The sequence below is a fragment of the Cydia amplana genome, chromosome 3 (assembly GCF_948474715.1).
Source record: "Cydia amplana chromosome 3, ilCydAmpl1.1, whole genome shotgun sequence".
NCBI lineage: Eukaryota > Metazoa > Arthropoda > Insecta > Lepidoptera > Tortricidae > Cydia > Cydia amplana.
In genome coordinates, this window is record NC_086071.1 from 15,798,634 (window position 1) to 15,821,957 (window position 23,324).

At 37.2% G+C, this 23,324-nt stretch overlaps 1 long non-coding RNA gene across 1 annotated transcript in view; it reads right to left on the reverse strand.

Moving 5' to 3' along the window:
• LOC134662859 (uncharacterized) overlaps positions 1–23,324 on the reverse strand; it is a 320,585-nt gene that overhangs the window by 31,139 nt on the left and 266,122 nt on the right. Inside the window, exon 2 of the long non-coding RNA XR_010098091.1 lies at positions 1,803–1,911. This is a non-coding gene — a long non-coding RNA (uncharacterized LOC134662859). The remainder of the gene's footprint in view (positions 1–1,802; positions 1,912–23,324) is intronic.

A 23,324-nucleotide genomic window follows, 5' to 3' on the forward strand; every position in this document is an offset into this window, starting at 1 on the left:
TAAAAATAGTAAGAGAGGTTTATTGGACTGACTAGTAATTATATTTCAACACACACACACACACAAGAGGAAACAGTGGAATTTCCTTCATTTAAAAGAAAGAGTTTAAAATTACAATCGTTTGTCTCTGTGTTTATAAAACAAATGACTGTACCTAACTAACGACCCTATAATACATCAAAAACAAAAACCCAAAGCTTTTTAAACTTTCCACGAAAAAGGTCGTCGCACATTTTAACCGGTCAATGAAATCCGGCAAAATTCAGGAAACACCTCTCCGCTAGCCGGACGGTGGGTGCCCGGGTAACTTAATATGTCCGGATAAAATCCGGATAGGAACGCGGCCGTGCGTGAAATTGGTCAGGCGCGGTCATAAATTATAACCGGCGGCTAATGATGTATGGGGCCACGTGTGTGCAAGGACGTAAGTTACCTGCTTTTGTTAGCATAATACGTCGACGGTTCATGTTATGTGTATGTAGTTGTAAACGATGTTAAACACTGATGTAAACTTTCGAAAGTTTTTCGAAATACCCGCACTCGAATACATTAAGTCTGGCGCACGCTTGACTGCACATTTCTAATAGGTTTTCCTGTCATCTGTAGGTAGGTAAAGAACTATTTTGTGTATTTTTTTCAAAATTGTAGTTTCGGAGATAAAGGGGGAATGGTCGGACAGACAGACAGACAGACGCACGAGTGATCCTATAAGGGTTCCGTTTTTTCCTATTGAGGCACGGAACCCTAAAAAGTATATAACCTCTTAGTGGTCAAACTCATTATACGCGATTATAATCAGTTAAAATGGTTTTATTACTGACACTGAAGAAAATTCTTAATCAAATCAAATCCATCAACACTTTGTTTAATTAGGGTTCCGTACCCAAAGGGTAAAAAACGGGACCCTATTACTAAGACTTCGCTGTCCGTCCGTCCGTCCGTCTGTCCGGCTGTCACCAGGCTGTCTCATGAACCGCGATAGCTAGTCAGTTAAATTTTTTACAAATGATGTATCTCTGTTGCCGCTATAACAACAAATACTAAAAAAAACAACGGGTTGCACTCCGGGAGTGCCGACAGAAGTGAAAACTCAATGACTAGTCCAAAATGTTTGCAGCACTGTGTATAATTGATCCATCCTCCTTTCTATTGAAAAACTTTAGTTCCGAAATTGCTGGCCAAATTTGTAGCGTTAATTGTTTAAAATTCTAATAGAATTGTAAAGTTACATTGCAGACCTCGCATAAAAATATATTTGGTCATGATATTTTGAGTTTTATTCACCAGTACTAGAGTTCACTTTTATTAGCGATTTCATCAAGATGTAGCTTTATTGAATTATGTTATTGAGTTTTTCTTTATTGATTTAAATGCCATCTAAATGAGTGGCCATCTAAACCTTACGGTCACGTGATCGCCTTACGCTGTCTCGAGTTGATCATTTTTTCCCCACCTCAAAAAAGTGCCCAGCGCCGCTAAAGAAGTTTTCACTTCAATAAAATAAAATAAATATTTAAGGGGGGCTCCCATACAACAAACACGATTTTTTTGGTCTATTTTTAGGGTTCCGTAGCCAAATGGCAAAAAACGGAACCCTTATAGATTCGTCATGTCTGTCTGTCTGTCTGTCTGTCCGTCTGTCTGTCCGTCTGTCTGTCCGTCCGTATGTCACAGCCACTTTTCTCCGAAACTATAAGAACTATACTGTTGAAACTTGGTAAGTAGATGTATTCTGTGAACCGCATTAAGATTTTCACACAAAAATAGAAAAAAAAACAATAAATTTTTGGGGTTCCCCATACTTCGAACTGAAACTCAAAATTTTTTTTTCATCAAACCCATACGTGTGGGGTATCTATGGATAGGTCTTCAAAAATGATATCGAGGTTCCTAATATAATTTTTTTCTAAACTGAATAGTTTGCGCGAGAGACACTTCCAAAGTGGTAAAATGTGTGTCCCCCCCCCCCCCCTAACTTCTAAAATAAGAGAATGATAAAACTAAAAAAAATATATGATGTACATTACCATGTAAACTTCCACCGAAAATTGGTTTGAACGAGATCTAGCTAGTATTTTTTTTTAATACGTCGTAAATCGCCTAAATACGGAACCCTTCATGGGCGAGTCCGACTCGCACTTGGCCGCTTTTTGTTGATGGTGCGGAGCCCTCCGTGCGCGAGTCCGACACGCACTTGGCCGGTTTTTTTTACATCGTCGCCTTAATAAAAAGGCTTATTAAGCTTCAGATTTCACAGGCAGCGAACCGGGCAAGTTCGTTCGTTTGCATTTTTATTACTTTGTAATTCCACCGCGATATTAAAAAGCGCAGGCTAGCCTGTTAATAAGTAGACTTGATTAGTTGAGACGAGTTGTCATTATGACATTTAACAAGTAGGTAGGTAGGTATGTCAATATGTGGGTTTAACCCATTGTAAGAAAGTATCTACCTAAACCCTTAAATGCATGATTTTTTCTTTTTGCCCGAAATTAATGTATGTATCACATAATTGTTTGCCGTTTCTAGGAAAAATAGTAAAAAAAATTATATCATCGATTTTCACTGCGAAATCAGTGTTAAAAGTTGCATAGGCTAAATCATATTTTTGGAAATATATAGCTATTAGTAAAGGGTATAGAAAAAATCTTAACTGCCATCAGAAAGGTACACTATTTATGATGTTCCTATGATAAAGTTTGTAAATATAAAATAATTACAAAGCCCGAAAAATCTGCCCAAAATCACATACTAAAAATCATCAACATCAAGGTTTTTCCAAGTTTTCCGACATTTCGTCTACAAACAAATGTAATTTTTATGAATTAAAATACTGCGTAAATTTATGTAATAATTCGGAAAATTTATTAGTTTTACTATTGAAATAATATACAGGAACAAATAGAATTTGTTTAACCTTTAATCTGTGAGCTGTCTAATAGCATTAGACATTTTGGCAACACTATGCATTTAAGGGTTAAATAACGTACCTGCAATAATATATTATTATCACCAACGAACTTATTTGTAGAGCCATAAGAGCGTGTCACATCTTTTTGCGGCCTACGAAGAGTAACATATTAATTATATTGCAGATCACTGTATCACTCATTTATTTTATCAAGTAGATTGACATTGACATCTTCGTCAATAGTCCATTTCCAAACCTTTACACTTACATGGCCTAAACCAGGGGTCACTATTTAGTTTCTTCTGGAGTCCGATTTTTAAAATAACCATCCATCGCGGGACCATCGCGGTCCGTTTCCACTTGAGTTTATTAAATACTTAAGTAAATAAATAATATAGGTCGGCGGTCCGGATCCGGACCGCAGTCCGCCATTTGGTGACCCCTGGCTTCACTAGATATCACTACATAGAATAAAACAGCTTCCCGCTGTCTGTCTGTCTGTCTGTATGCTTAGATCTTTAACCCTTAGATCTCAAACGGAACACTTTTTATGAGATTTTTGAAAACTAAGAATGGTTTTTAGGTAATTTGGGTGCGTAGATTACGAAAAAATATATTTAAAAAAATTAAGTGGGGGGATAGGGGGGTTTAGCGGTGGGAAATGATTTCCCGTTATCCGTTATGGAATAGCAAAATTTTGAATAAGTGGGAAATAGTTTCCCATTGTCCGATACGGTTACGAACTTTTTACTAGTTAGTAGCTCCCCCCGGCTTTGCTTGGAATTCAAGTATGATTTTTTAACGTTATCTTCAAAAATCAAAGAAATAAATAATAGAAAAAAGAAGACTCAGATTTTTTTGTGTAACAGACAAATGGGCATATATTTTTATATATGAAAACAAATTAAAATTTATGTGTAGAACAAACACTGGGAAATAATTTCCCACTTGATAAAACCTACCATTTTTTTTGTAAATTGTAAGTTCAGGAACAAACAATGGGAAATAATTTCCCACTTACTCAAACCTTAAAATCTTGGCTAATCCATATCGTTATCACACTTATTTTCAAGCAAAACACAGGAAAAATAAGTCTAGTTTATGATAGTATGCACTTGCCAGATTTTTTTACGCACTTAAGCACAAAACACCAAAAAAATGTTGTTATTGCAAAAAAATCACGACCATATGTCAAAGTCAATGTCAGTTACATTGACTTTGACATATGCTCACAAATGGCGGCCATTAGAAAAGTGTTGCCATTTTTCAAATTCAAAATGTTACTAAGATTTTAAATCTGTATGGTTGGTATCGCTGAGTGCTGCCATTAAAAAGATAATAAATATTTCGTAAATTAGAACGAAGTGGGAAATAATTTCCCGTTATTTGATTAAGGGTTAAACTAAGCAACGGATTTTGATGCGGTTTTTTTTATAGATAGAGTGGAGGAAGAGGAAGATTTATGTATAATTTATTAACCCGTGCGAAGCTGGAGCGGGTCGCTAGTGTAGTATAAAACAAAGTCGCTTCCCGCTGTCTGTATATCCCTATGTATACTTAGATCTTTAAAACTATTTACGCAACGGATTTGATGCGGTTTTTTTAATTTGTGAACCCGTGCGAAGCCGGGACGGGTCGCTAGTAAACCAATAAAATACAATAACAAGAACTGAAAATGTCAAATAACTACAAATGCAATCACACTAACCCTCCGCTACCTTCAAAACTAAACGAAAAGTAGGTACTTGACGTAAACTTCACACCTATTTGAGCCCTTAGTCTGCAGTTTTAGCCGTATAATAACGCGGTAAAAAGCGTGCTTTACGGGGAGACTGTCCCCCTCGTGTCTGGCAAAGATTAAACTAAGTTCAACAGAAGCGATATGATATTGTCTTCGGTTACCGCAACAGTTACTTTTGAAATAAAACTATTAAAACGGATTATATGATGGGTTTATGATGGTTCATTATTTTACGTCACCCTAGGCCCGTAAGTGGGATTTTCTCTCCGCTTCGCGAGGAGAAAATCTCACTTCCTGTCCTGGCCAAGGCAAGACGTAAAACTTTAGACAAACCACGAGCGGTAATTCGTAAAGCCCCAGATCGCATATTTATGCACAAACACTTGCGATCTGGAGCATTCACGAATTCACCTCCCTAGGTATGTAATGTAGGTATAATTTTAGGCATATTTTTATACCTGGGTTTAAAAAAATATAATAAATTAATTAATTTTCTAAATCTCTATTTATTTTTAAATATAAATATTTTTTATCAGTGAAATCGATACAGGAACAAAAACCGATTATGGCATTCTTTTTAATTTTATACCTTTTCCATGTTCAAATTCTTTGTTCGTCTCCGTGCCCATGTGACGAAATGGTATTGCAGAGACGCCGATGGCCGTGATATCAAATTATACTGCTCATACAGACACACAGGGCCCGATTCGGATTTTGAACTAGATATCTATTTTTTTATTATTATTATAAATGGACTTACTCATGGCCACAGACTAGCCGAGGCGAAGACGTGGCCTACGATGGAGCGAGCCTGCCCTGAAGGTGCCTGTTCACCTTGATTTGAAGGTTGCCGGGTTATATGAGCTCGGAAATATAGACGCCGGCAAGGAATTCCATTCCTTGGCAGTGCGCATAAGAAACGAGGAAGCAAAGCGCTTCGTGCGAATTGGTGGAATATCTACCAAGTAAGGATGGAAACCGGCCGTGCACTCTAAAAAAAATTTGGTTGGCCCTATCAATATCTTGATAGTCGTAATCAAGTATCTTGATTCCATACGAGCCTAACAAGAACTTAGACACATCAAATAAGGTAATTCTGATTGCTATTACTATATCTATGTAACTGAACCAATTAAGATCTTGTTCAATATTTACACGAAAAATAATTATGCTAACTAATTGATCCTAGCAAGATCAACTAAGGGCTTGATAATTATTATCATGATAAGTTACTGTACCAACTAATACAAACAAGTCAGTTTAACTAAGATGTAGGTCAATATTAACATGAAGAATTACTGTATTAACTATTTGACCCAAATAAGTTCAACTAAGAACATGATTACCTCGACTAATGCACCTTATTAGCCTGAACTAAGATATTGTTAAATTTGAATCTCAATTGTTTAATCATTTCAACTAAGATGTAAATCAATGTTAACATGAAGAATTACTGTATCAACTATTTGACCCTAATAAGTTCAACTAAGAACATGATTGCATCGACTTATGCATCTTATTAGCCAGAACTAAGAAATTGTTAAATTTGAATCTCAGTTGTTTAATCAGTTCAACTATGAAGCTTGTCTAGTACAATATACCATTCTTCATCAATTGTACTAGTACAATAAAACACAACAACAAACAACAAGCTTCATAGTTGAACTGATTAAACAATTGAGATTCAAATTTAACAAAGTAAAGTTTTATGAAAAGGGGGTAAATGAATAAAACAAAAAATATATATAATAAGATGTTATTTATTCATCTAAACATTTAGAAAACTAAACGTTTTACATTTAAAAATCGAACTTTCTTTTACATACCTTACATATATATTATAATTAACATTTAAAACGGGCTACAAATATAATGACCGTTTGGCGTACAACCGTCGATTTCCCCCTTATGGGTACGCGTTGGCGGCAGGCTCGGGGACGTCTGTCGCCTACACGAGGGTCCCTGGGATGGCCAATGCGCAAAAAATGGCGCACTCTTAGAGAAGTAAAGGGAAACAGTTCCTCCGAAGTCGAGTCCGCAGTTCGGACAGCCGCTGGCGGGGTTTCGGAAGCATGGTCCCGATCGTTTCCCGTGCCTCGCCTTAAAGCCTTGAGGCGGCCAACAGGGGTTTTACTGGGTAGACCTGGGGTCTCATTAGTCCACAACAGGGATTCCCACATAACCATCCCGGCCCGTCCCCGCGCCTTTTATTCCCGTCGCCACGATTATCACTTGCTCCATGTTGCACATACACTATTATACATTAGGTACACAAAGCAAAGGTAATACGTTCACTGTTCCAGGCTTGCCGTGAAATAAAGGCACAAGTAAAGTTTATTTCGTTGACGCGTACTTGAATGACTAAGTAGTTGAATGTTGAACGTCGAGGCTGAGACTGACTCCCCACTCGCACGGTCACAGACGCCGCAGGGGCGCGGGCGGGGAGGACCGCGGGTGCACCGGCGCCCCCCTACTTATCTCTTGATTGAACGGATTAAATGATTATTTAATTTAATTATGAAGAAAATCGATTTAACAAATAATTCTTAATAGCATGGAATATTAGTTTCGTAATTAATACAATAACTTGATCATAATGGGATTGAATGTTTTATCTTCGTTGTTCTAAATATTATATGTTTAGTTGATTAAAACAGGGATGTTGCGGATGCCGATTTTTTGACATCCGCGGATGCGGATGCGGATGCGGATTTTTTAAGGCTCACATCCGCGGATGCGGATGTCAAGATAGCACCATAAAAAACGTCAAATATTACATTTTAGTAATTTTTATTTCAAAATACCTGCCAAGTGCGAGTCGGACTCGCGTTCCAAGGGTTCCGTACATTAAGTCCCACTCACGCTTGACTGCTCATTTCTAATCATGGTCCTATAATATTACGGTCAGAGTTTCGCTTACAACACAACTGTGATTCCAACATCCACCTGTTTCATAGTATTTACGCGTGACACACACACATTGACAGCCCACATCCACCAGTTTGCCGTCAGATGAATCGAAACGTTATTGAAGTAAACATGTCGAAGAAAAATATAAAATATGCCGGCATGCGTAGTTAAATCCTGCTAGAATTGTACCGATCGAAAGAAAAAAAGTCACGGAATAACTTTTCATACTTAAGTTTATCAATTAGTACGTAAAATCACGATAATTTGTTGTTTTTAAATTATCAAACTGCAAAACAGGAGTGTGACCAGTAACATGAATAGGGTAATTTCCCGAAAGTAGGGTAATTGATACCCTTCTTATTAAATCATTATGTATTAAGAGATCGTTTAGGTAAATAGTTAAATTATTGATAGTGCATTTCAAACTAGGTCGGTATGGTAATTTCCCGATACTAAGGAGATTAGACGCTTACATGCATGTATGATAGTTAACGTTTGTTTGAATAATTGTTTTACCATTAGGGGAGAATTTGTGTTACATGGTAACACTTGTCTACACGCACACATTCAAACCGTCCGCCATTGCAGTGTCACAGTTTGTCTTAGGTGGCAGTCCGTCCGTAATATTCTAGGTCCATGCTTCTAATAGGTTTTTTGGTTACCGACTAAATTACCTAGCAGTCTAGCACTTACGCCGATGCTAAGACGTTTCTGTACCGACCTGTTCCACATCCGCATCCGCATTAAATCCGCATCAATTTTATGCGGATGCGGATGCGGATGCGGATGTTGAAAATAATGCGGAAGTTCCGCGGTTGCGGATGCGGATGCGGATGTTCGCAACATCCCTGGATTAAAATACCAAGTCTTATGTAAATCAACAAAGAGAAAATAATCACATAAACTATTAAAATGTTCATAACTATTAACATATTTATCTGTTTTAATTAATTTGTTAAGGATTGAATCAACCTACGTTACATAATTATGCCAACAAGTTAATGATAGATGCAAAGTATACAATTGTTAGGATTAATAACATACCTACTTTATTAGTTCAATCACAGATACACTTATTGTTTTAAGTAATCAGGTTTCTTTGGTTTATATAAGATCGTTATTGTTATAATTAACTTAACGTCAACTAAGAGAAAACTGCTCTTAGTTGGTCTTCATTTTTTAGAGTGTGCGTCTAAAAGTCCGATGGTAGAATGGGGACGGTGGAATAAGCTCGTGTAGCTCTTGAGCACACTCCCCGAAGTGCAACCTGTAGAATACCGACAGATGTCTTCACCAAGATACGACAACGATATTTTTAAGATTTGTCATTTCCGCGATTCTGGAGATAACTCTTGAACGATTTACACAATGTCTAAAACGTCTCGTTATGTATTTTTATCTCAACACGATTTTGAAACGATCTTACTACGATAATTTAACGTAAAAGTGACATTGGTTGGCCGAATTGAGCTGCAAAAGATATCTAGTTGAAGTCTAAACTACCAGGTATCTAGTACATACCGTACCGTTCTCTTCTCTAGAACGGATCTTGTTTTCCGAATACCGCGGATAACCTTATCGTAACACTAAGATATTGTCTATCGTTTGAATGTTGATTATGTAAATATGTATATATGTGATAACTTGTTTTGCTATAAAGGATAAGCAAAGAAAAGCAACTTTTGTTGTTGTCTATCCAATCCCGTTAAATAGGACATACGAGGGACGTCTGAAAACTTCTAAGCCTAAGGTATTTCGAGGTTGTATATGTGTTTATGATACTGGCCGCTAGAAAGGCCATTTAAAAATAAATTATTAAGAAAACAATATGTCAGATTTTTATTATTCTGTTTCGAGATATTCAACTAGAAACTACATAATGTGTGAATTACCAGCGAATATTACGAAAATTGAGCATCGTGCTGTAATTAAGTTCCTTACAAAAAGTGAAAAATCACCGCAGTGTATTTTTGAGGAAATGGCTATTATTTACGGTGCTTCTGGGCCTTCTTATGCCACAGTCAAAAAGTGGAGTCGCTTATTTAAACTCGGGCGGGAATCCATCGAAGACGACCCCCGCTCAGGGCGGCCAATATCGGTAGTGACCGAAGAAAACGTAGCCAAAGTCAAAAAGTTGGTATTGGAAGATAGAAGAATTAAGGTTTGGCAAATAGCTGAGGTCCTAGGTATAAGTAAAGAACGAGTCGGAGAAATTTTACACGAACATTTGCACATGAGTAAAGTTAGTGCTCGTTGGGTGCCGAAAATGCTTACTGCCTTCGATAAAGAACGTCGTGTTGAAACTTCCCAGGCGTTTTTAGACTTGTGCGAAGATAATATAGTCGAAGTTTGTTCCCGAATAGTAACTGTCGATGAAACATGGATCAGACAGTATGACCCGGAGTGTAAGTCCGAATCAATGCAGTGGATTGAGAAGGGGGAACGGCCGCCGAAGAAATTTAAAGTGCAAAAGTCGGCCTCTAAGTTAATGGCTACGGTGTTTTGGGACTGTGATGGTATTCTTTTAATCGATTATTTAGAAAAGGGTTCCACAATAAATGCACTTTATTATGCAGATCTTGTAAGACAGGTACGACAAGCAATAGTTGAAAAAAGGAGAGGTAAACTAAGGAAAGGAATTTTGTTTTTGCAAGACAACGCACCCGTCCACACCGCTCATGTTGCGAGGCGTGCTTTGAAGGAAGTTGGCTTTGACGAAATCGACCACCCACCGTACAGCCCCGACCTAGCCCCTAGCGACTATTTTCTATTCAATAATTTGAAGAAAGAGTTGAGGGGAAAGCGATTTACTAGTGACGAAGAGATGAAGGCGGCCATAGAGGAGCATTTTGAAGGGCAAAATAAAGAATATTTTTTTAATGGGCTAAAAGCACTATATAAAAAATGTAAAAAGTGCATTGATTTGGGAGGAGATTATATCGAAAAATAAACAGTGATTTACCTTTGAAAATTGTGTTTTTGTATCTTAGGCTTAGAAGTTTTCAGACGTCCCTCGTACGCTCAATGTATGCCACCGTATTTTGTTGTCTGTTAGGTCAAGCTAAACTCATACGGCAAAGGCTTTGTGTCATTGACATATATATCTCAGGACTAGCCTTACGGGCAATAAGAATGGAGCATGAATGGGGCCAGTACAGCGGTGTGAAAACGCTGCGACGCGACTGGTTGATGAGTTCGCATCACGCGCGCGCGGTCGCGCGATTGCTCGCAACTACATAGTTGCGTTAGACTACACGATTGGCTTGAATGCGTGAGTGACACCGCTGAACTAGTACCATTTTAAGGGCACGTACGGGCAGTCCTGAGATATATGTATATGTGCACTGACTTAATATAAAAGAAATAGACACACAAAGCAGAACAAAAACGTCAAGAAATGTGGATCCCAATGACGTTTCGCACCATTTGCATTGATGATAAAAACGCTTACGTAAATTTTGAGTCAAGATAAATGTTTCGTACAGAAAAGAGCTTAATGTCGTAAGCATTAAGTGTCAAATTTGCAAACATAAGTACCAACACTGTTAAAAAATTTAGTCCGATGGCACTAAACGTAACGTATTTACGTCAAACAACGTCAAACGAGAATAATGAACGAATGGAGTCACTTTGGTACACTTTAATATGTATTACTGTACAGGAAAACCAATTGAAGTAATAAATAAAACAAATTTAATTTAATCGGGAGCTCAAATAAAATTAATTCGTGGTTCAAATTCAAACAAATTAAATTTTTAATTCGTAAGTATACGTCTTTAAATACTAATTTCCTTGAAATAAATTCTACTTATTAAATAACTGTGTATTTAAGATCTACATTTACTCATAGCACGGGTGCACGGGGAAATTTAGATATTGATTGGATTTTTTTTATAAAGTCTACCTATACTTTATAAAAAAAATCCTGTGGTTGTCACTGTGTTCCGACAGGTTTAGCATTTACAGTTAGTTGATATGAGCCCTTATTGGTGGTGTATATGTCGGAAACAGGGAAATGGGCCGAACACACAAGTGCCGTTTTGCCTTGTTTAAAACTGCATCACCCCTATCTCTTGCTATAATTAAATAGCAGTCCACTTTGCACGTCGCATAGGTTTTCTTGGAAATCTTCAATTTAAACAAACATAATATTATTTCTTATGAATTCCATATAAAAATAAAAAAAATATTGACCTCACATCGACTCATTAGAATTTTGTTCCTTGACATCCCTTCTTTGGTACTAACAAATTAATTTATTCAAAACCATAAAATTACCACCAGATTACATAAATTATGTAATGCTATCCATAGAACTAACCGAAAGAAATACATTCCATCCTTTTTCCTTGCTTTATCATTGTTATTTTTACATATTTTAACGGCACATTTCGTAATTGTTGACAACTTCACATTTGAGCGTTTCAAACAAGACTAAACGAAAAAGTAATGCATGATCTGTTTTGACATCACTTTTGTGGGGCCATTTTTGGCGGCTGATTGGGTATCCAGTTCTTTATACTATATCAATGTATATGTGTAATTTGTTTCCTTTAAACCCCATTTACACGGCACGAGAACTTGCATGCAATATTCGATACAATGCTAACTACAGTAAAGGATGACTCACGCTAGACCGGGCCGTGCCCGGGCCGAGGCGTCCAACATGTCATTTTCTATGACGGCTGATCACGTGGTGCTTGCGAAAGAAAACGAAGCGCCGGAATCTCCGGGCCGGCCCTGGCCCGGTCTAGCGTGAGTCATCCTTATTCTTCACTCGATGGTTCCATCGGAAGATCAGAGCTGGAAGCCACCAGCAACATCAACACAGCTGAGAAGAGGCCATTGCGTGGCACTTTATTATTTCAATGTTTTTGTTATAATAATAAATTATGTAATTTTACGGATTAAAATAATTCTATTCTATTCTATTCAGTACCTATACAAAAAATTCAGTCGATCGACCAAATACTGCAATGTTATAAGCCCGAAGGCTTATCCTATTGTCTATTGTTCAGTAAAACCGCACGTGCTACTTACCTGCAAAAAAGGGTCTTCATTATTCTATTTGGCACCTGAGCGCGGGCTATAGTCCAACGCCCAAAAAACCAGTGTAGGTGCGCTCTCCGATAACGCGCCTTTGTTACGCATCTCGATGACACATTTTAGACTGGTTCTGTAGCGTTCGACTCGCCGGCACTCAGTAACGGAAGTACTGACCACACACATCGTAGGTAACAGAATATTTATCCATTAGTTCATTTTGAATCTTATTACAATTTCCATAGGAGTTGTAATTCAATTACCTGGGTAAAGTGAACGAGCGATTTTTATGCAGGTGGTTGTGGCACGTGGCACGAGCGGTTTTACTGAACAATAGACAATAGGATAAGCCTTCGGGCTCTACTAGAAAGCTACAAACTATACGGACATCCCATGCAATTTCTTGATCAGTCCAAATAGGGCCTTAATTATATCTTAACACATTTTATTCTAATAAATACTAATAACTTATTTTATCGTTGTCTAGGCAAAGTTAAACATTATAGGTATTTTATTTTTTGAGGCAATAATCTTTTTATTCTCGTGTTTGTTATTATTTTTTGAGTAAGTATGGTTAATACCTCTTTCAAAATAAAGTACCTACTAGTATTTATGTCATCCTATCAATAAACATTTCATAAAAGTAAATGAATCTTAGAGAAAGAAATACAGACAAGAAACCAAAACCGGAGCGAACTCAAAAAAAGTCGTTTCTATCTCGAAAGCCGTCTATCGAGACTTCAAAAACGTTCTCTCCCTGATAAACATGTCTCCTTCGTTCGAAATTGAATCCACCATCTTGGTCTCTCCCGTTTATCACTGAAATCGTTGGCGATACCTCCAAAACAATTGCCGCTCTCATACGCACCGGACAAAATTACATTTCCAATTCATGAAGCCATTTTTTCCCTTTCTTTTCCCTTTGCAACCCCCACTTTGCACCTCTCGATCTTTTTCTATGAATAATTTTACGAAGTTACTTGTTGACTTAATTTTATATCGGTTCGGTTTTAACGGTAGGAATGTGGGTTTATTTTGCGCGTCTGTAAATGTATTAGCATTTGTTTTGGATGACAAATGAAACTGTTCAATAATTATATAAGGAGAGGAAGAGTTAGTCTAACTTCAGTCAGTAACTTCGTAAAATTACCTACTGTAGGTAAGTAATATCATAGAGAAAAAAATACATAGAGTGCTCACTCCATACATCAGTTTTAGTACCAAAAAGACTATTAGCATCTAGCATCGAGTAGCGGAACTATCAGTACTGCTACTTGACAATAGATGTAGCACCAGTAGCACCGACCGGAAAGTCTTATGCTGTTGAGATAAGACTTTCCGGTCGGTGCTACATCTATTGTCAAGTAGCAGTACTGATAGTTCCGCTACTCGATGCTAGATGTAGACACTGAAATTAATAGTCTGAACTGATGTATGGAGTGAGCACTCTTGTCTTACTATATTTCTCTATGGTAATATATAAAGTTCATTACTAATGCAACGGGCATTTAAAGGGCCGTCACAATAGATCAATGCTTGGTCGATGCGGCACCCAAAGGCCCTGTACCACCCCAATAATAAGTAATATATATAGCAGATGCATCATCGGATGTTAAAATACCTAATCTATAATGTTATATATGTGTCAATAGTTCGTAACGGTTAATACGACGACAAATAATTTTAGCATTATTTATTCAGCACACAGTGAGGCCAATTCGAAGTTACATTCCGATGTCAACTTGATTTAAGTTTATGATTCGACCGTGCCTTTAAAAAATGTCAAAGGAGAAGATGGTGTTAAGGTTAATCATCCCAATCTATTTCGCGACTCAATTTATTTTGTTGAGTTATGATTTTTAACGAATTTTATAGCTTTCAAAGTTTCGCCTTGATCAGCTCTTGTATTTAATTGAATTATGAAACAAAAAAACATAAACACCAAAAAAAGTGCAAGTGTTATTTTTACGTATAATTTCACAATAGTTTGACGTTTGAAATAACACTTGCACTTCGTGTCCTATCAAAATCGTTGCAGACTTTTCTTGGTCTAAATATATTACAAATGATGGATATTTACATGTACTTAGATTTATAAGATTAATTGATATATATAAAAAATTGTAATTCTCTTGTGGTCGCTAATGACCTTGTTGTTAAAAAGCGACCTTAAATAAAAATATATATATATATATATTTCTAAAACTAAATTAAAAAACTCTTCGAAGTTAGCAAGTATTTGTGTACTTACACGAAAAAAGTTACAAGTCCGTAAACCAAACTTGCTAGACTTTCAATTTGCTTCTTGCACGGGAGCAAGATATTTTGTCAAACATGCACCGGTGGAAATCTCAAGTGTAGTGGCGGACTGGCAGGAGCTTCGCAAACGAGCCCGTTTCGTAATTGGAGGGAAAATGCCCTGGCGAGCTTTGCTACCTAGTCCCATATTCCCGTGGCATTACGAGTGTATTGCCCAAGGTAACCCAGCGTAAAGGGGCCCACTGATTACCAGTCCGCCGGACGATGTCGGCCTGTCAGTTAGAACAAAAAGTTGACAGCTCCGAACAACTGACAGTAGTGTTGAGTCGCTCACTCGTGAGGCACCTCATTTGTACCACTCATTTTGTTAATTTGTCGCAGTACTTCGTACCGCAAAAATGTCTTACTTCACTCCTCTATTCATTTTACTCATTTACTCGCGCGCATCACATTAATCTGAGGTGGTAAGTTAGTCACTTCTATATAATAACTAGCGACCCGCCCCGGCTTCGCACGGGTTAACAAATTATACATAAACCTTCCATAAAAAAAATGTCGCTGTTGTAATTAATGGAATAGTTGATGCTGAAAATATGCTAGTACCTCACCTCATTTGAAGTAAGACATTGTAACACCTCATTTCAGAAAATGAGGTACTCATACAAACTCATTTTAAATTGATGTCCTACCCATCACTAACTGACAGGCCGATACCGTCCGGCGGACTGGTAATCAGTGGGCCCCTTAAGTGTATCTCTAAAAACCTTCTCTCACTGAGAAGATCTTTAAGACGAAAGGGGTTGACCGCTTGAAACGTAATTCTCCTTTTCATTTCTGTATATTATTCTTCTTCTTCAACCTAGCGTTTTCCCTGTATATTAACATTGCGGAAAATATTTACACAATTAGATTTTTTTCGATTATTTAAATGTAGAAGTCCTAGAATGGTGAAAGGGTTAGGAACTTTTGATTTTTTTTATGGAAGTTGTTTTTCGCTCCTCAGTCTTATAATAATCAAAATATCGAAACAAAGTCCAACGAAGGGGTATATAAAAAATATAGAGATTAAATAGTTTAAATATTTTTCATAATGTCAATATCGAGGGACGAAAACGGGGACTACGTGGATGGACCACAGACAAAACATCCTCTAGACTGAGCATAGTAACGCTAACCCCTCTGGCACAAATATACGATAGTTTTACTCCATCTTCGAGTCAAAGTGTCTTTGTGTGACGTCCGTGTCTTTGAACGGACCAATCACGGCACAGGACTCGCTCACCTCGTCCCCCGCACCCCAGTATTTTTGGCAGCATCGGTTTCTTGAAATAATTGCTCTAAACTCCGTCTAGAGGATTCCTAGTCTATGGGATGGACTGTATGGAGTTGGAGAAGCAGAAGCGTAAGCGTTTGTCCAGTAGGTATTTAATATTGTACGTGATGACGAGTTTACGATGACACTAGTACGTTTGAGACAAGTACCGCTACCACCAGTTTTGACATTGACATATTCACTCGCGTCTACGTAAATTACTTTCTATACATCTCGCTTGCACTAATATGCGAGTACGAGCGAGATGCATAGAAAGTAGGTTACGCAGACGTGAGCGGACATGTCAATATCAAAACTGGTGGTAGCGATAGCGGTAAAATGCTCTGTAAGTGATGAAAGTTACAGCCGCGTGCTCCACTCGCAAATTGTCCGAAATATATTACCTGGCACAGTTGAATGTGAACCTGAAATTCTGAAAACCTTGTAAATATTTTTGCGTACCAAAGTAAACATGACAAAATGTACATCACTAGGGAAAATACGGTTTCCTTTTGAACTTTGAGAAAATAAGTAAAAGTATAGTGAGTTTCATCTTTGGCCATTCACATTAATGACAAAAAAGTATAGTCTGTTCGGAAAGAGAATGTATTGGGCCCCATACATTCCACGACTCTTCTCTTTCCGCACAGACTCTACATGTGTTTTAGAGTCGGCAGTGCGCAATTTAACTCTCAGTTGATGTAAGTGCAAGGCGATTCAAATACCCGTTTCCCATCCAAATCGTGTCTTGGTCTGTAGGTATTAAATATTAATTTAACATTTTGTTGAGCTCAACAATCTCCAAGTGCCCGATTTGACGCGAAAACACATCATGACTTTCGTACAGTCTCGTAGTCGTAGTATCTATGGCACTTGTTTGATGGACGTAAGCACAGATAGCCACGAAATTTTCAGGCTATTGGACTGCAAAATTACCACTTCCTATCACGTATGCTCAATGCAAAAAGCATATAAAATCCCTCTTTTATCGTGTCCATATGTTTAAAAACAATTTCATTAACAATATCGTTAAGGTAGAAAATTAAAACAAGCATCCCGATGCAGTTCTGCCTAATGAACCGTTGTCTTTTAATCCGGCAATCGCATTCTGCACAATATTCAAAAAGGCACAAGTACAAACGTAAACCAAACAAATTGCACCTTTTTGATTCAAAATTAAAGCATTTATTTATCGGGCCATTAATTCCAAAAAGTCGTAAGCGTTTCCAGGTAGAACTGTTATAAGACTTTTATCGTTTGTGATTGTGTATTTATTTACTGGCGAGTTTAATCTCTGAGCTGGATTACATTACAAATTTAAAGCGCTCTGATTGGTGCAAATGCAAAGCTTGTGATTGGTGAGCATTGTGACACATTGAGTGCACGATAATTTTATTGTTATTGTTTATTGATATAATTCGTGCGATATTTTTTTACACTTTTGTATAAGTAATACACAGGAAGGCACACGAAAAGATAATAATATTTTATAAGTAGATGATTGTTAACGTTGTGAAGCTGGAACGAAGTTTAGCTTCGAAAAATTGTTTGAATTTTAAACCAAAACACTAAGATTTATTCTAAAGAAATGGACTTAAAACTTAAAATATAAACCTCAGTATTTCACTTTACGTAATTTATGTTTTTTCTTGACAAATTGGTTTGATAGTTTTTATTTAATTTATTTATGACCTTGACTGTACATAATATTTCAAAATAAAACCAGTTACATAATGACATAATATTCTAGAAGGCCTCGCCTTTAAAACTTCATGAGCAAATCATCTTTATACTTAACAGTCCTTGGATACTTATTATTGCACAAATTTTACCGTTTAATTTGAAACTGATTACGTCACTTCCAAATATAAATGACAGTGTTTCGCTGCAACGGAGCCGCGTATCTATCGTGTCGTCCCTAGGGTTGTCGCTATAGGGTGTTTCACTATTTTAACACATTTTTATATTAACTTTGGTTGTTAATACAATAAAAAACCGGCCAAGTGGGAGTCGGACTCGCGTACGGAGGGTTCCGTACCATTACCCAAAAAACGGCAAAAAATCACGTTTTTTGTATGGGAGGCGGCCCACTTTTATTGATTTTATTCTGTTTTTAGTATTTGTTGTTATAGCGGCATGTGGCAACAGAAATACATCATCTGTGATAATTTCAACTGTCTAGCTATCACGGTTCATGAGATACAGTCTGGTGACAGATAGACAGACGGACAGGCAGGACGGAGAGTGGAATCTTAGTAATAGGTAGGGTCCCGTTTTTACCCTTTGGGTACAGAACCCTAACAATTTAATAAAATCTTGCAAGTCGATTTTAACCTACTTCTAATTGCCGTATCGATATGAAACTTTGCATGTATATATAAGTATTAATTATTATATACACCGTGGGCTGGAGTAACCCGACAGCTGGCAACCCTAGGGAGTCGCTTAAGAACGTTTAATGGGCGGTGGCTCGCGGCGCAGCCTGCTTTATTGTTCACAAATGAAAATATATTTTTAAAGTAAAAGTAAGATTGTTTGCCTAGCATCAAAAAACTTTTATTCAACTGTAATACTAGAGTTAGGACTGATTTAGACGGCGCGCGAACCCGCATTTTAGTTACATTGCGGACTGTTGGTTACGTCCAATTCAACCGACCGATCAAAACCCGCAATGCAATGAAACTCGCATAGTTCTCGCATCGTCTAAATGAGCCCTTAGACCAAGAAAAGTCTGCAACGATTTTGATAGCACACGCAGTGCAAGTGTTAATTTCAAGGTCAAACTTCTATGAAATTATGACGCATAAATAACACTGGCAATGCGTATGCTATCAAAATCGTTGCAGAATGTTCTTAGACTAACTCTACTTACACTAGTTTAAAGTTCATGTCCGTTTAAGTTTTTGTCAAATATAAATATAATAGCATGAACTTGTCAATATACATGTTATAAAACAGAGTCCCCTACCGCGTCTGTCTGTCTGTATGTTCGCGATAAACTCAAAAACTACGGGATGGATTTTCATGCGGTTTTCACCTATCAATAGAGTGATCCTTGAGGAAGGTTTAGGTGTATAATTTGTTAAGGTTTTGTGTAAATTGGTTGAACTACCCGTGCGAAGCCGGGGCGGGTCGCTAGTAAATTATAATATAATACTTGCTTCTGACAATAGAGCCCGTACCATGAGTCACTGACAGTGTCAAAACTGACATTTACGCTATCGAGAACGTAATTTACTTTCTATGCATCTCGTTTGCACTAATATGCGAGTACTAGCGAGATGTATAGAAAGTAAATTACGTTCTCGACGGCGTTTATGTCAGTGCCAAACTGATGGTAGCCGTATAGGTACCTAGATATTCATACCGAATAAAATCCAAGTTAAACTAGTTTATTTACAGAAATCCACGTTTACACGCATTTAAATCCGCGAACAGCGGAACCTTTAGGGCCAGGGCTATGGCCCCTTCGGGACCCGAACTCTTGAATATTTGCATATGAATCCTGGTAATAAAGGAATAATATGCAAAACGACTCTTCTAGGCTGTAAAGAGAGGTCCATATAAAGTTGTTGCTATCAAGGTCTTTTGAGTCACGAAATAATGCTGTTTTTCACCACTGACCTCCTGTAGAAAATAATTTTAAATTGTGGATACAAATATAATCTTTCATAAAATGTAATTAGGCCCGACAGGCCTTCTAAAAAAGGATGTTTAAGAAAATACATTCTAAAACTATAATTATACTAAATACGTTACTTACTTCAATTCCCGTTCTGCAAGCTATATCCATGTTATGTAACTTGTCCATAAAAAATCTTTTTTCATTAAATTAAACTAAATAAATTAAAATTGACAATACCTACCTACACGTAAAAACTTCACATCTCCGTACTATGTGTATTACCTACCTACAACATATTCTTAGTCGGCTTGTATTAAACGCAGGGTCGTCCCGGGAGACACCGCCGCCGATAGATAGTACGCTGCAGCCACCCACCACTCTGTCCACAGCCGGACATTTTATGGGTATATTTTTATTTCTCTAAGATATCCGATAAATAAATAAATATTATGTGGCAATCTAACACAAATCGACCTACAATATATTACCTACATAATATATAGATCTAGCATTTATTACTCGGGAGCAAATATCTGTGATAAATACACAAACAATTGCCTCTACCAGGATTTGAACCAAGGACCTGCTTCGTAGGCAGGGTTTTTACACTTTTTACCGAATAGGCTAGGAGGTCTTTCGATCCGACGAGTCTTGTGATGTTTGTTCTATTCATTTGCGTATTTAATTTCGCTGTAAGGGGAATATTAATTGCATGGAAAAATACGCCTATAAATAAGTATTTATTTAATCTTTATTGCACATAGGTAATATAAACACATTGTATAAAAGGCAAACTTAATGCGTTAGTATAACGGTGGCACAGCAATATTATTAATTTAATTATTATTAACACAAGTTAACTAATTAATTTCTCGTAGGTAAGTAAACAAAGCCATCTGGCATCGAAATTTTGCTGTCATTTTGAATTCTTGGATTAAACGCCATTTTTATTTCAGCCAGTGTAAATATCGCCATAAACGTGTGCGCTCGATTCTAGATAATTCTGTTTTTAATTAAAGTTCAGTTACCGTGAAAAAAGTACCGGATGCAAATGAAGGCTTCCTTTAAAGAAGGAGTGGGTTCGTCCCAACTAAATACCTATCCGATCCGAGCCGAGATCCTAATTTAGTTTTGTGATTGGATAATCTTTAAAGTTAGTTCTCGAGAACGGAGATTAATTTCACTTGTTTTTCAATTTGTTTTGGATTTGTATATAAGTTTAAGCATATAAGACCCAGACAGTGATTCATTTTTCATTTTAATTGGGTATCAAGAGAAATATATAATATAATATTAACCTTAGGGATAGATTTTTAGATAATATGTAGGTACCTACAGTAATCTGCAGAGTTAAGTGGCCCTCACAGAACAGAAAATTGTTTGCAGGTAGGTCACTTTGCAGCTTGCTGAAGATATATTATAAACTATATTTAGAAAATATACACAAATAAATAAACTAAGTGTTTTCGCCATGCATTAAGCTCTCGGACCGTAAGTCACAAATACATATATAAAAAAAAAACAAATTGCATTCTCGGTTTTGGCGACAACAATTTTGCATAAAATTTCCAGTGTTTATGGTGGTTGAAACTCGTTTTTTTTACTTTGCTGGCTTTGTTTAAAAAAAAGAACTACCAATATCATGCTCTTAAAATGAATACAAAGCCAGCAATCGCCTCCTTCCCCGCCTCGACAATGTACTATTTAACACATCTATGGGACCGCTTGTTCGTGCTTCGGTAAGAACATAGTGTACACAGACGGATATAATACATTCAGTGTAACGCGCAATCAAAATTTGCCGAGACAGCGTCTACGGCTGCGATGTCTGGTTTTCCGCAATGTGCAGAAATAATCAACGGTGGGGCAAATCTCTGCCAACAAGCGCTGGTGCTTTTTTGGGCGTTTTAAACACTGATTTAAACTTTCACAATTTTTAAACATTATTAAATTGTACAACGGGACTAACAACGCTAAAACTTAAATACGCAATGGGCTCATTTAGACGGTGCGAGAACTCGCATGCGAGTTTGATTAGGTACATTGCGTCATTTGATCGGTCGGTTGGATTGATGTAACCTCAATGTTCCGCAATGTAACTAAAATCGTATACGAGTTCGCGTGCTATCTAAATGAGCCCTAAGTTCCGTTGTACAGTCGCCATCAGATATATCGGAGCGGCTAAGGCTCTCACAAATATCTGAACACGCTTCTATTGTCATGGCGTTAGAGTGCGTGTTTAGATATTGTGAACACCTTGGCCGCTCCGATATATCTGATGGCGACTGTACAGTTTAATAAGGCGTTTTACTAGTTTTGTTAGTATTTTTCTGCCTACGAAGCAAGAGGTCCCGATTTCGAATAATGGTGATAATGCCATTTATTGGTGTAGCTTTTAATAATCAACTCCCTATTCCTCAAAAATTAATGATAAATTTTACCACGCGAAATAAACTAGTCCCAGCTCACCCCTACCTATACTTTAGATTGGTGCAATAAAACCTGAAAGTAGGATTGAACAAAGCCATATGTGACGTCAGCTTTATATGTGTGATGTAACACACAATCAAAACTTGCGGCGCGCCGGCAATGGCGAATTTTCCGGCCCGCCAATCAGCGCCGGCAAACACAGCCGTAATCAGACACTGCTTAATACTCTCCTGCTTAGGTATAAGTACTTTTACATAAACATTGCTGAAGTATCATTTTGGTACTGGCAAGTACAATATTAGAAAAAAACACACACTGGCTACGTGTGCCTGGGGCCTGTTGCATAATAAAATATAAGTTAATAATACTATTAGTGATTTTACATACAAAATATGTATGTAAATCCTGAAATAATAATAATATCGAAAACCTTAATCAATTAATCAAGAACGAACATAACAGTTGCTTTCTTATAAATTCACAAATAAGAATTACCTATCTAAAATCAATTCCTTAGATGACTGACCTTCCATCTTTTCAACTATTTACTATAGAGTCTATGGACCAAAAATTCAATAAGCATTCCAAAAGTAAATTTCAATCCGGCGCCGTCTAGGAAAATACAAACATTTTGCAACAATTCTCATCTATTCGATCGCGGGCGTCTTCGGCCATCTTCGGGAACTTTCGAAGAGTAATCAAAGGATAAAACCTTCTGTACTGCGGAGTCAAGTGGCTGCATAAAGGGGGAAATTCACTTACTTCTACAGCGACCGTTCCAAACATTCTGTGAGGCAGTCGTGGTGTGGCTGGCGATTTTGATGCTAGTTAAAATACACCTTTCGCCCATTATTTAACTTTTAACTACAATTTTTATTTCGTATTCAAAAGAGGGTAACTGCTATAGTTATTGGCCACTAAGTACATTAGTAATTGGCCACCCTTAACAATTAAGGCTTCAATTGGCTTGTTTCTTTCTGATATGTTAGGAGTGGCCAGTTACTAAATAGTGGCCAAATACTATAGCAGTCACTCTACCTAATCAAAAATATTTAGGTATCTCAAAATCTTAAAATGATTTGAAGTATCCCCGAAA